General features: G+C 37.1%; 1 protein-coding gene across 2 annotated transcripts in view; it reads right to left on the bottom strand.

The window, feature by feature from the left end:
* LOC128612301 (leucine-rich repeat and fibronectin type-III domain-containing protein 2) overlaps window positions 1-11,423 on the bottom strand; it is a 142,440-nt gene extending 131,017 nt beyond the window's left edge. The window contains exon 1 of one of the 2 annotated variants that reach the window (XM_053632326.1): window positions 11,337-11,423. The gene's annotated coding sequence lies outside the window, so the exon portion shown is untranslated. The remainder of the gene's footprint in view (window positions 1-11,336) is intronic. The other variant, XM_053632327.1, reaches the window with a different exon arrangement.
* Window positions 11,424-12,500: the final 1,077 nt, after the last annotated feature.

The following is a 12,500-nucleotide window of genomic DNA, read 5'->3' as shown; positions in this document are numbered from 1 at the left end:
CTAATAATTTTTTTTTTAAAAAGGAGCCCAGTGACCCACAGGGGTCTGTCACGCATAGCTAGGTGGTTCACACTTTCTAATTTTGCTACTTTTTTTGTCACACAGTAATGTCATATAATAATTATGTCCGTTTAAAAAAAAAAAAGGTTCTATGGATATAATAAATAAATAAATAAATACCCCAAAATATAATATGCATGCATATTCTAATAGTTTTAAAATGAATCTGTACTGAATTTTTCTTTTTCTTTCTTTTTAAACAAGTAAATGGGTCCCTGACTATAAAAAAGAGAGCCATTGCATTAGAGAATAAATAATATAAAACCAATTAAATGTGTGTTTGTGTATTTTGAACACTGATCCTTCAATTTACACACATAAGAAGCTGCAAAATTAATTTCCTCTTATTCCTTGATAGGCAATTAGACAGATTTATGTTTTTTATTACTGCTACTGAATACATTAAGAGAGATAAATGTTGAGGACTCTGCACTTCCTAATGCCAGCCAGTCTTAAGATTAACAAAAACTATCCTACTCTCCTACTGTTTGTCAAAGTGATGTTTAAAAAGCCATCTACAGCTCTGACACGTCATTTCTAAAGCAACACAAATCTTAGCATTTTCTGGAAGGCTTAATTAGAAAATCAAGAGGTTATGGTAGCAATTCTTACTAGTCTTATATTGATTGTGCATTAGAAATACATTTTATAACATTCTATATACAGTGCCCTCCACTAATACTGGCACCCTTAGTAAATATGAGCAAAGGAGGCTGTGAAAAATGGTCTTTATTGTTTAACATTTCGATCTTTTGTTTAAAAAATTCACAAAAATATTCTGCTCTCAGGGATATCAAACAATTGCAAACAAAACACAGGTTTATCCAAAAAAAATATTTGTTAAATATAGGTGTGCAACAATTATTGGCACCCTTTTAGTCAATACTTTGTGCTACCTCACTTTGCCAAGATAACAGCTCTGAGTCTTCTCCTATAATGCCTGATGAGGTTGGAGAATACATGGCAAGGAATCTGAGACTATTTCTCCAAACAGATTCTTTCCATTTCCTTCAAATTTCGAGGTCCATGCAGGTTTTCCAATGGGTTTAAAGTCAGAGGACTGGGATGACTATGACAGGACCTTGATTTTGTGGTCAGTAAACCATTTTTGTGTTGAATTTGATGTTTTTGAATCATTGTTCAGCCCATTTTAAGCTTTCTGGCAGAGGCAGTCAGGTTTTCATTTAATATCTGTTGATATTTGATAGAGTCCTTGATGCCACATATTCTAACAAAATGTCCAGGTCCTCTGGCAGAAAAACAGCCCCAAAACATTAAAGATCCACCACCATATTTAACCGTGGGCATGAGGTAATTTTCCATATGGCTACTTCTCTGTGTGTGCCAATACCAGCTCTAGTGTTTATTGCAAAAAAACTCTGGTTTCATACGACCAAAGAACAAGATCCCATTTGAAGTCCCAATAGTGTCTGGCAAACTGAAGATGCGTGAGTTTGTATCTGGATGAGAGTAGAGGCTTTTTTCTTGAAACCCTTCCAAACAACCCTTCCAAACAACCGTTCCAAACAACTGGTAATGTAGGTGACTTTGGGTTGTAGATTTGGAGACTTCTGACCCCTAGACGCAGCTAACTTCTGCAATTCTCCAGCTGTGACCCTTGGAGATTTTTTTGGCTATTTGCACCATCCTTTTCACAGTACTTTGAGACATTATAGACACACGTCCAGTTCCAGGTTGATTCATAACATTTCCCAGCGTCGGTGCCACGAGGGGGCCCCAGGGGGCCCGGCCCGGCCACCTAGGTCACTGTGCCCCCTCACCTCTGGTAAGCACGCCACCCCACCACCTGAACACGATTTCAGCTACTGGGACTGCCACTTTGCCCTCTTACTTCTTGGAATATTAATAATTAACTAAATATTTTTTAAAACAATTCTGTGAATGAATTTTGTTTTACCATGAATACTGATTATGAATAGAAGCAGAAGTTGACTAAAAATACTTAATGTCATGATGTACAGTCATAATCAGCCAATTACATATTACATAATCAGCCAATTACACGTACACGCTGCTATTATGACAGTGATTTACATAATGATTGAGAGCGGTCGTGAGAACAAACTTTTGCAAGGCTGACTTTGTCTAAAACATTTAACGTGTAGCTTGATAATTCAACAATAATGGAGATTTCGCAACAAATGGAAAGACCTCATTCTGAGAAAGTTTACAACTTCTACTCGTCTCTATATTTTTTTTTTAAGCAGAAAATAATAAAATGCAATATTTTTAGATTTACACAGGATTAATCTTTTTAAACTGTGTATTAGTACTCTTCTCTACATTATATCAAGAGAAATATCCTTCAGGAATCTGTGCCATAGTCATATAAACTGGCTCGGACAGGCTACATGCTAACAAATGCTCCTAAATCTCTATATTTGCATTCTGTTAATTTTCATTATTTTCTAGAGCTGAGCAACTGTCTATATTATAGACTAGCATTAACTTAAAGAGCAACTCCACCAAATTTCATGGGGAAAAAAATTAACAAAAATATTATTTTAAACTTTATTATGGCTTATTTTGATCATTTCCGACTTCAAGCAAATGCATTGTTCTGTTAATAGCATATTTTTACAAAAACGTTGGGAGTTGGATGGAAGTTGGATTAGTGAGCCGAGAACTGTGACATCAGCTCATCCAGGGATTATTCCCACGCTGTCACAACTCATCTTTGTGCTTGTCTATCTGACATAAACATGCTCATCAATCCCACACTAGTGAGAGAAGACAGAAAACCTTGTACATGTCTAATTTTAGAGTCCAGGAAGCAGTGGGAGTTTTACCAGTAGGCTATAAATGAAAAACCAATGAAAATAGTGTGAATTTTAAATCCTATTTCTACCACAGTAGTGAAAACCTGCAAACGCTATGGACTTATTTCTCTCAATATATAACTTGTTGCAAAGCTGCTGCCCATGAAGCCATGGGTTGCAAACTCCTTAAGCCTTTTTGTTTTGCTTTCATAGTTTTCTTGGCTTGTGTTGTTTCCTTTATTCCCTGCACAAAATCTGGAAGTAAAATTCTTTCAAACACACTTAATGTCAACCAATTTCAGTGCCAAACAACAAAAACCATTGATCGATTAGTATATCGATGAAATCGGATTAGTATGTGTGAACTCGCTTTCCATGTGTAATGAGCATTTCTAAGTGGTATAAGTCTTCAGTCAGTTTTTAACTTCTTTTCAGCACCCCATTGCCTCACAGTTAAATACATACGAAGTGAAAAACACACAATAGAGACAACACAGTCAAATACATTCTGCCATTAAGTTTTGCCAGAGTCACAAATACAATGGCTATGAGCTGTGAAAATCACCAAAATTACCAATATTATGGAGTGTCTTTCTGTGGGCAAACATAAGGAACATTAGAGATCAATCATCTCAACATGAAAGGGCATAATACGAACAGGAAAAGAGAGCATACGTACATAGACATGCTGAGTGTGCTGCAATATTCATGTTCAATCATGAAGTGACCTACGAAAATCTGACTTTAAATATTGGTGAATGTTGTGAAGGTATCTGTAAAGTGAATGAATCTGGGCAACACATTTCCCTACTGCAAAACCACAAATAATTGGTAGGTGCTAAAGTTAAAACCAATATTATTTGTATTAATCACTTCATCAGCAATCCTAGAATATGGAAGACCAAAGCAGACAGAAATAAATAGATTATCGATAGTCATTAACACAAAAATCAGTGATAACTAGTGTTCCCACGAAAGACATCATTGTTCCTATCAGCCAATCAATGATCACACCACTTTTGTTCCCAGTGACCAATCACTAAACATTTTCCCAACAACCAATCACTAATTACCACTGCTTGTTTTGTCTGTGTCCTTGATAGAAATTATAGTAATACATAACAAAGTAAATACATAAATAATCGGTTTGACTCTGCTCTGCTTTGTAAATATGTAAATAGTTAGTTTGCAGTGTCATGACCAAAAAACAACTTCTTTCTGTAAGAAATTGGTTCTAATCTATTATCTTCTATTCTAGATAATAACTTTATTGTATTCTGAGTATCTTAAAAAAATCCCCCTTCTTCATGTAGTATGTTTTGATATGAAAATGGTTATGGATATGCAAATGATCAATGAATATGCAAATTGCTGAATTTTACATACAGCAGTCTCTATGGTTTACACAGAATAATAATTGCGTTGTTACACATGTGTGTTTCAGTACAGCTAATACTTAATGGCGTATAGCAGGTCATGTGCTTTTGAGTGAGTTGATGTCTTATTGCTGTAACACACATATACATAAATACATAAGCACACCAATACATTCTGTTCTGAACTTCCACACTCTATTCAGCATCTTCCAGCAGTACTTGATATTGCCCTGTGATTAAGAAGAGATTTGTCCTGGAGACCAGTTGTGTTTCCTTGCAAAATGACTCATCCCTGGGGTTCTTTCTCTTTTTTTTTAAGCGCTCCATACACACACCCCCAACACCAGGACACAAGCTGATAAGGCCCAGATCCCTTCTAAATTACAGCTTCCTCACAGAGCCTACATCCCCAGCCAAGCCTGAATGTTATCGCCTCTCAGCTACACAAGTAGCCCTTCATTCTGCCTCCATGAAGCAAGACTGGTTTTTAACACTTTCCTAACGGCCTGCTGTTCCTGAACATGATGTTCCAATAGGCAAGATGTCTACAAAGGTGCTGATGTCTTAACTACCCTGTGTGCACTTTTGCTTTTTTGTATTCACGTTAGTTCTAGTTATGTTGTCTTCGGTCCAGTGATGTTGTAAAACAACGGCCCAGACATGTTTTCTCGTATATACAGTATACACTGCCAGTCAAGGGGTTTTGGGTGGGGGTTTTTTTTGTGTGTGTGTGTGTGTGTGTGTGTGTGTGTGTGTGTCTTTGGGTGCCTTATCAAGGCAAGCTGGTTTGTTTGGTGAAGCAGTTCTGTAAAACTATAAATGTCACTGACCTCATATATGGCACATCATTGTCTCCCTAGATGGATTAGCGATCCTAAATTACCCCTAGGTGTGAATGTGTGTGCATGATGCCCTGCAAATGACTGGACTGCCTTCCAAGGTGTATTCCCACCTCGTACTCAGCATTACCAGAATAGGCCCCACATATACTGTGGCCATCACCGTGAATGAATGAATACATACAGCCATTAACCATACAGGCAACCATGTGTCATTGATGAAGGATGCAGAATATTTGTTTAAGTTTTCAAGCCTGACTAATCTCAAGTGAATACTGTGAAACAGCTGTGGTAAGCAAATATCTTCCTCTGTTACCACTTTAATCTGTATATCGCAAAACTTTGAGCTTTTCAGCGTGAAAACTCAGCTACCCCAATGCCAGTGTAACTCCATAAGGAGCCTCTGCCAGCTGGATGTAATTAACTAATTCTAGAAAGGCAGCCCACACTGTTCTCACTAAGGGGAAAGGGTTTAAATCGATTACAAATAAGTCTGTGAGGTCTGAATAGCCAGGCTCAATGTCTCAGACTTTCACTGTGGAAAGAATATAAGCCAATATGGGAAACCTCAGCTGTTTCTAAACCTTACTAAACTCCCTTATTCATCCTGAAGAACATTATACAGTAACTATTTTTAATTATTCAGAAACTACTGTAACACTAATAGGAAAGATATGCAGTTACTAGAGTGAGGAATGTAAGAAGAGTTTAAGGGGTTGTACACTAGTAGAATTTAATTCAATTTTATTTATACAGAGCTTTTAGTAGCAGTTACATTGTCACAGCACAGCTTTACAGAAATCCCAGGCTAGATATAGATGCCTAATGAGCAAGCCAGGGAGATGGAAAAAAGGAAGAAATTTTAAGAGGTAACAGATTCAAAGGGGAACCCATCATCTTTTGGTCAAAATTAGATAAGGAGCCTTGGATCATTACAGTGAACAGTCATAGTTAGAAAGATGTTTAACATGAATATCATATTATACATCTTATTTTCTTGCAAAATGCATCAGCACAGCTCATAAAAAATGTGTGAAACATTAATTAAAGGCCTAGTCTATCACTCTAATAATCAACATAATATCTAGATGATGTTATGAAGGATACAGTGTTAAAATTATAACAAATCAAATTTAGCACTGACTCTTTTAATTGACTCTGTGGGCATTGGATTCTGAATATACCCACTTGGGATTTACAATAACGTTCACAAAACAAACAAAGTAAAATGCATTAAGAAACTGAATACATGAATATTGTTTGCATATATTGACCAGAACATGTTGAAGCCTTCTACTTAAAAAAGCACACTTATATAATGCATGTATTATTCAGCATCTCATGCTGAACATGAAAGTCATTGTCTCTCATACCATTGGATGATTGACAGTGCCGTAAAGCGAGAGCCTGAAGCCACAATCTACTTCTCCTCTTCAATGAATGCAGTGGTATCTTCAGGAAGCGTGTTTAAAAAATGAGACTGCACCTCATTCTTAAGTACAAGTGTAATGTGGTTCATCTGTCTGGGTCGCTGTACAGAAATTACATGCTAATGGTCAGATTCTCATATTTCACTGTGAGATTGAGAACCATTTTCCTTCATCCCAAAAGAGGCAACTAATTCAGTGTGTAGCTGCCAGGCACAGTCCATCTGTGCTCCATTCGCTGTCCCTGAGGTGTCATTGCTCCAGTTACTTTCTGCCACTGTCAGGAATCCCAATGCTCATCGTAACATTCTCATCATCAGTAAATCATCATATCTGACCTTAGACAAGAAGACAGAGCACAGGCTCTGGAGCAGCCTCACTCAGTGAACCTTGTTGTACGCAAAGCTGTGTGTAAATGTTTTCAAACTAAAAATTCATGCCAGATGCACAAAGGTTTGAGCAACAACGTTTGGATTTTTCGTATATTGATGAATGGCAATCAGCAATGTTTACAGCACAGCCGATTTGCATTTTATAACACCCACAAAACTATCAGAGAGCTAGAAGCAAAAAAATGAATAAATCCTACTCCAAAAAACAAAACAGCACCTCCTAAGGGTGGAGTGAACTAAATCTTCCAATAAATACAGCTCAGCCACTGCTAGTACATATGCTATTCAACCTTAACAAAAAGTTAAGGTAAAAAATCAGTAACATTGCAGTCATTCATCACCAATTATATGATCAATCAAACTTCAAATTAGTAAGTCTCCTCATATGTAAAATTTACTTGGTCTCAAGAGATCATGTAGGATAGCAAGTTTGTTGGGTTTTTTTCTCAAACAAACTGGATATTCTTGAATACCACATTTCTTGTGTAAACTGTTTATGAATAAATCTGAGGCCCAATGTGATCTGATTATGAATACTAGCATAAGAGGAAATATTTACAGGAAATTATCATTGTACTACCACCATAATTGTCACTGCAAATGTCACAATTTTTAAAAATGTTTTAGTCCATAAACAAAAACCTGTCACAATATGCACACATGCATGGGATTTACATGGCATCAATTCCTTGCTCAGCAAATCTCTTCCCATGAAGGAGGAGCCCATGAAAGAGGATTCCTTTTGTAATTTATCTTGGTGTGACTGAACAATATTACCTAATTTCAGTTAGATTTTCTGTTGTGGTTGTGCAATGAATAGACATGAATGCTATAAAGAACCTAGTAATACTCTATGAAAATCAGTCTTATTAACTATAATAGATGCAAAGATCCACATAAAGAGCATAAACTGTGGTGCAATCCCCCTCCCCACACACACACACAACATGAGCATTGCTTCAGCTGTCACACTACGTCTCTAGTTACTGATAGTACTACTGATAGTATCTTCCATTCTGTCTGTGCCTGACCTTGGCATGACGGCAGGGAAAGATTTATTGAACGTTCATTAGCTATCAGCACTTCAGTGGAGTTCCTATTAGGAGAGATGTAGAGGAATGTGCAGACCCCCATTGTGGGATTTCCCACTGATGTTATTGAATGTACTTTGCATGTAATGGCAAAATGTTAGATGGTTGAATAAGAAATTAAAAGAAATTATCTTTATCATCCAGATTTTGACAGCTGAAACATTGTACCATAGAGCAAGGGTATTCAGTGAAAAGTCCAGCTGTATAAAGTCCATTGCTTCCATTGAATTCACGGATAATCAACTAACATAACTGAATGGTGAGAGGTTACAGTAGCTTTTATTTCTATTAGTGATAATATTTTGAATATTTTTTAAAGCTCTGGATCAGAGCGTCTACCAATGCTTTAAATTTAATTGTAAATGTAAACATTTTTGGGATCTTGGTCTTCACTACAGCCCTAATTCACACTACACTATTGCACCTCTAATTTGTATCAGTAGCAAGATCATATGAAAACTGATATTTGTGGTGTATTTTTTATTCCAGACATTTTCTGATATTTTGTTTGAAAAGACCACAATTCTCTCTAGCACTTTTTGTAAATTGGGTCCAGTGGGTAAAAAAAATCATCAGTTCTAAGTTCATTAAGGAATATGTCCTACAGGCCATGGCAGTTCTGTAATGTCACATACACAAATTAGGCCATCAGTTCTTCAGGTGTGTATCTGATAGTGTGTTTGTCACTGTGCATGCTCAGAGTGTTGGCCAGAGGTACCATTTTGTTTTGCAATATATTTAGATTGGAAGTTCTTTCTAGACTTATATAACCACATAAGGAATAAGGTTATTCAGAAAAGAAAATGAAGTAAAACTTTTCATTAGTATTGACATAAGAACTAAATTCAAGGACAATCAAGTAAATCTGAGTTAATAGTTTTTGAAAATGTGCTCATTATAGTTCATCCATCAATCGGTTCCATTCCTACATTCAAACTACTGCCTCATGATTTGACACCATTAAACTCCCAGGCCCCAACATTACATCCATCAATACTAAACGCCATTCTGATTAGTTTTGCAGTACTTACTGAATGATTCATATTACTTACTCAATATAATGCTTCAAGATGCATAAGTTAATAATAAAATGTGATAGCAAGGTCCTTGAAGGCCTTTTCGTTGTAGGAGTGCAAAGATTTTTGGCTAAATTAATACACCTTTAATTCACAGTTCAGTGAAAAGTCAAAAACACTCAGAGAGATTCTTTGTTAGAAAAGGTCACGAGTAGAACTTCTTTAGAAAGCTACTATCCAATGCACCATGAATAACCCTCGTTTTCTAAGATTGCACTTTTTTCATGCAATCCAAAAAAAAACAGCTTCTACGCTCTCAGAAGTAAAAGTAGTACCTTTTCTAGTAGCATCTACCCTCATAACTGCAGTATGTACACTATATGGTCAATAATATGTGGACATTTGACCATCACATCCATATGCGAGCCTTCCCTAAACTGTTGCCACAAAGTTGGAAGCATAGAATTGTCTAGAATGTCTTTAAGATTTCCCATCACTGGAACTAAAGGGCACAGGAGCCCAAGCCTGTTTCAGTGCACAAAGCAAGGTTCAAAAGACATGGTTTGACAATGCTGGTGTGGGAGATGTTGCCTGGCCTACACACAGCCCCAACCTCAACAACATTGATCACTTTTATTGAATTAGAACACTGACTGTGTGACAGTCCTTATTGCCCAACATTAGTGACTGACTTAATGCTCTTGTGGATGAATGGCATATCCCCACAGCCATTCTCAGAAATGTAGTGGAAAGCCTTCCCAGAGGAATGGAGGCTATTATAACAGCAAAGGGGTGACTAAATCTGGAAATGGATGTTCAACAAGCACATGGGGGTGATGGTGAGGTGTCCACAAACTTCTGGCAATATAGTGTATCTTTTATATGGCAACATGAATATTGTGTACATTTAAATTGATTTAAGGTACACCTCAGGATGTACTTTAGAGTAATATGTTTAAGGTACACTTTATGCATATATCCAGGTGAAAGACACTATAGGTACAAAAGATGTGCCCTATGAATTGATAAGGACAGGTACTTTTGCTTCCAAGAGTGTATATCTAATGTGAACTCTTGGCCTTAGTCAAAAGGATCCTGTATAATTCTTTGGATAGACAGAACTCTTAGCTTCCTACAAGTGTTTGTACTTGGAACATTTTTTAGCTAGGGAAATAGAGAAACCCTCTGATGTAGATCTCTACAAAGGACCTTTAAGGGTTCATCCAGAGGGACTAACCTTAGGGTTACATAATGCATAGTGTTTAATAAAGAGTATTGTTGAAAACAAAACAAAAAACTCATAATACTAAAAAAATCTGCTATGTCAAGAATGCCAGATTGTCAGCTATCAGCAGTGGTAAGAAATATTTATCCCAGGAGTTCACAGACCATAAAAACAGATGTGTTAACGTTGAACATGGTGCAGAAACATAGTGCCTTCTTATACACATTCATACATCCTGCTTTTCCAGGCAGCAGAAAAATTACAAAGCAGGTCTGTTTTGGATTTACATCACCTTACTCTGAGATGGATATTTATAGTGTAAATTCAACACAAGCTGGGTTGTCCAATTTTTAAAAATAAATAAATAAATAAATAAAACTTGTCTTCAATAGATTTGGATAGGTATACATAGTGGAAAACAACGCACCATTTAAAAGTCTCTCTCCCTCTCACTCTCTCTCTCTCTATCTCTCACACACACCACTCCCTAAAATCAAATTGTGCAGATACACATACTCTTTTGCCAGTGAAAATTCCACTGAGAAGGTGAAGTATTATACAAACATTTAAAAAAAAAAAAAAAATGTCTACATTCACATGTCACCACTGCTCTACAAATTGCAGATCAAAACCAGTCATATAAGTTTAACTAGCCATCTGCCTCTGTATGAACGTTTTTAGCCTACATTATGCTCGTTTGTTGTAACCTGTGTATGACACTATACTGAAACATATCCTTGAAATGTAAATGAATCAGCTTGGCACGTTGAGATGCCATATTTATACTAATTATAAATAAACAAACAAACCAAAAAGCACTAGGGACACGGTGCCTGAGCTCCAGCCGGGATGGTGACTTAAATCTCCAATGTACAATGCATCTATGATAATCCTTAAGTACCAGTGCACATGTCTGCCTGTCTCATTTCAGTTTTGTTTTTTTTTTTTTTTTTTTTAAACCAGTGCATTGGCAACTTTTCTTGTTACAAATCTGCTTGGAGATCTGGCTTTAATCCAGTATCACATATGCGTTCCACATGGCTATATCTAAATGACTTGAGCAGTCGGAATGATGTTTTTTTTTTTTTTTCTAATGGGCAAAACTGTGTTGTTGTTATGCCTGGTCTTACCTTGATATGTTGAAACGTGTCGATTCTGCTTCGTTAAGCTTCATTCGCACCGATGCGCTTTAAAACTCTGTCTTTCTGCACCATCATCCATTTCATCCTCCTCAAACTGACAACGCGAAAACGGAAGAAAAAAACTACGTCCTTCTCTCTCTCTCACTCTCTCTCTCTCTCTCTCTTTTACCGCACAATGCACTTAGCTGCGTAGTCTCAGGACTGAAAATCGACCTCACTGTCAGGATTTAAACTGCAAAATATCCTGGTGCATTCACGAGGTCGCCCAGATATTCCGCGTTTAATTCCAAATGCATGGACGCATGAGCCATAGCTCTCATAAGAAATCCGCGTTGGGGATGGAAGTCCTGCCTGAGAAGTACGGTTCAAGGCTGAGAGACGGGTTTGATGCGCATGGCGCGCGGCACGGAGAAGCGTGTCACGCGCACGGGAAGCAGAACTTAAAGCAATCTCTAGATGGCACAGGAGAGGTAGACCAGGCATGTGAGGCAGGTGTGTCAACCATAATTTATTTATTTATTTTTGGGGGTCGAATTGTGGAGCTGGATTAAAATAATAATAATAATAATAATAATAATAATAAGATGATGCGAACCGCGTCCCCTAATCTCGTGAGAAACGCTCGTGAGAATTCTTCATCTTTTACAATCATACGACCGTATGTGTAGGTCTGTTAAGGTGTGTGCATGTGTTACAGGGCTGTAGATATGCATGAGTGTACTGTAGGTGTGTTAATGCCCGTAGATGTGTAGGTGTAATCTGGCTTGGATGCATGACTGTATTCGAAGAATACTCGAACGCTGAATATAGTCGATACTTGAATATAGTCAAAGCTATCTAGTTCTTTTCTATTACATGATTGCAATAAACATTTGCATTTGATTATTAAACTTATTTCTGGACATATTTCTGCTCATTTCACGCTTGAAACAGTCTCGTTATCTTGGCAGATTAATGTTTTTTATGTATTATTTTTTTAAAACACTTCTAGAAAGAGCAAAAAATTTGAAGCAAAGAAGTCAAACTGCCAATATAATAAGAAAACTACTGTTACCAGAGGTAGATTAAGTGATTTGAGGGCCCTACAGGTGAAATATAGGAATGTGCCCTATTCAACTGGGGTTTGGGAAAGGGGGCTTGTAGTGACGCTGC

Source organism: Ictalurus furcatus, chromosome 9 (genome assembly GCF_023375685.1).
Source record: "Ictalurus furcatus strain D&B chromosome 9, Billie_1.0, whole genome shotgun sequence".
NCBI lineage: Eukaryota > Metazoa > Chordata > Actinopteri > Siluriformes > Ictaluridae > Ictalurus > Ictalurus furcatus.
The sequence above is the reverse complement of the archived record's forward strand: the minus strand, read 5'-3'. Positions and strand labels throughout refer to the sequence as shown.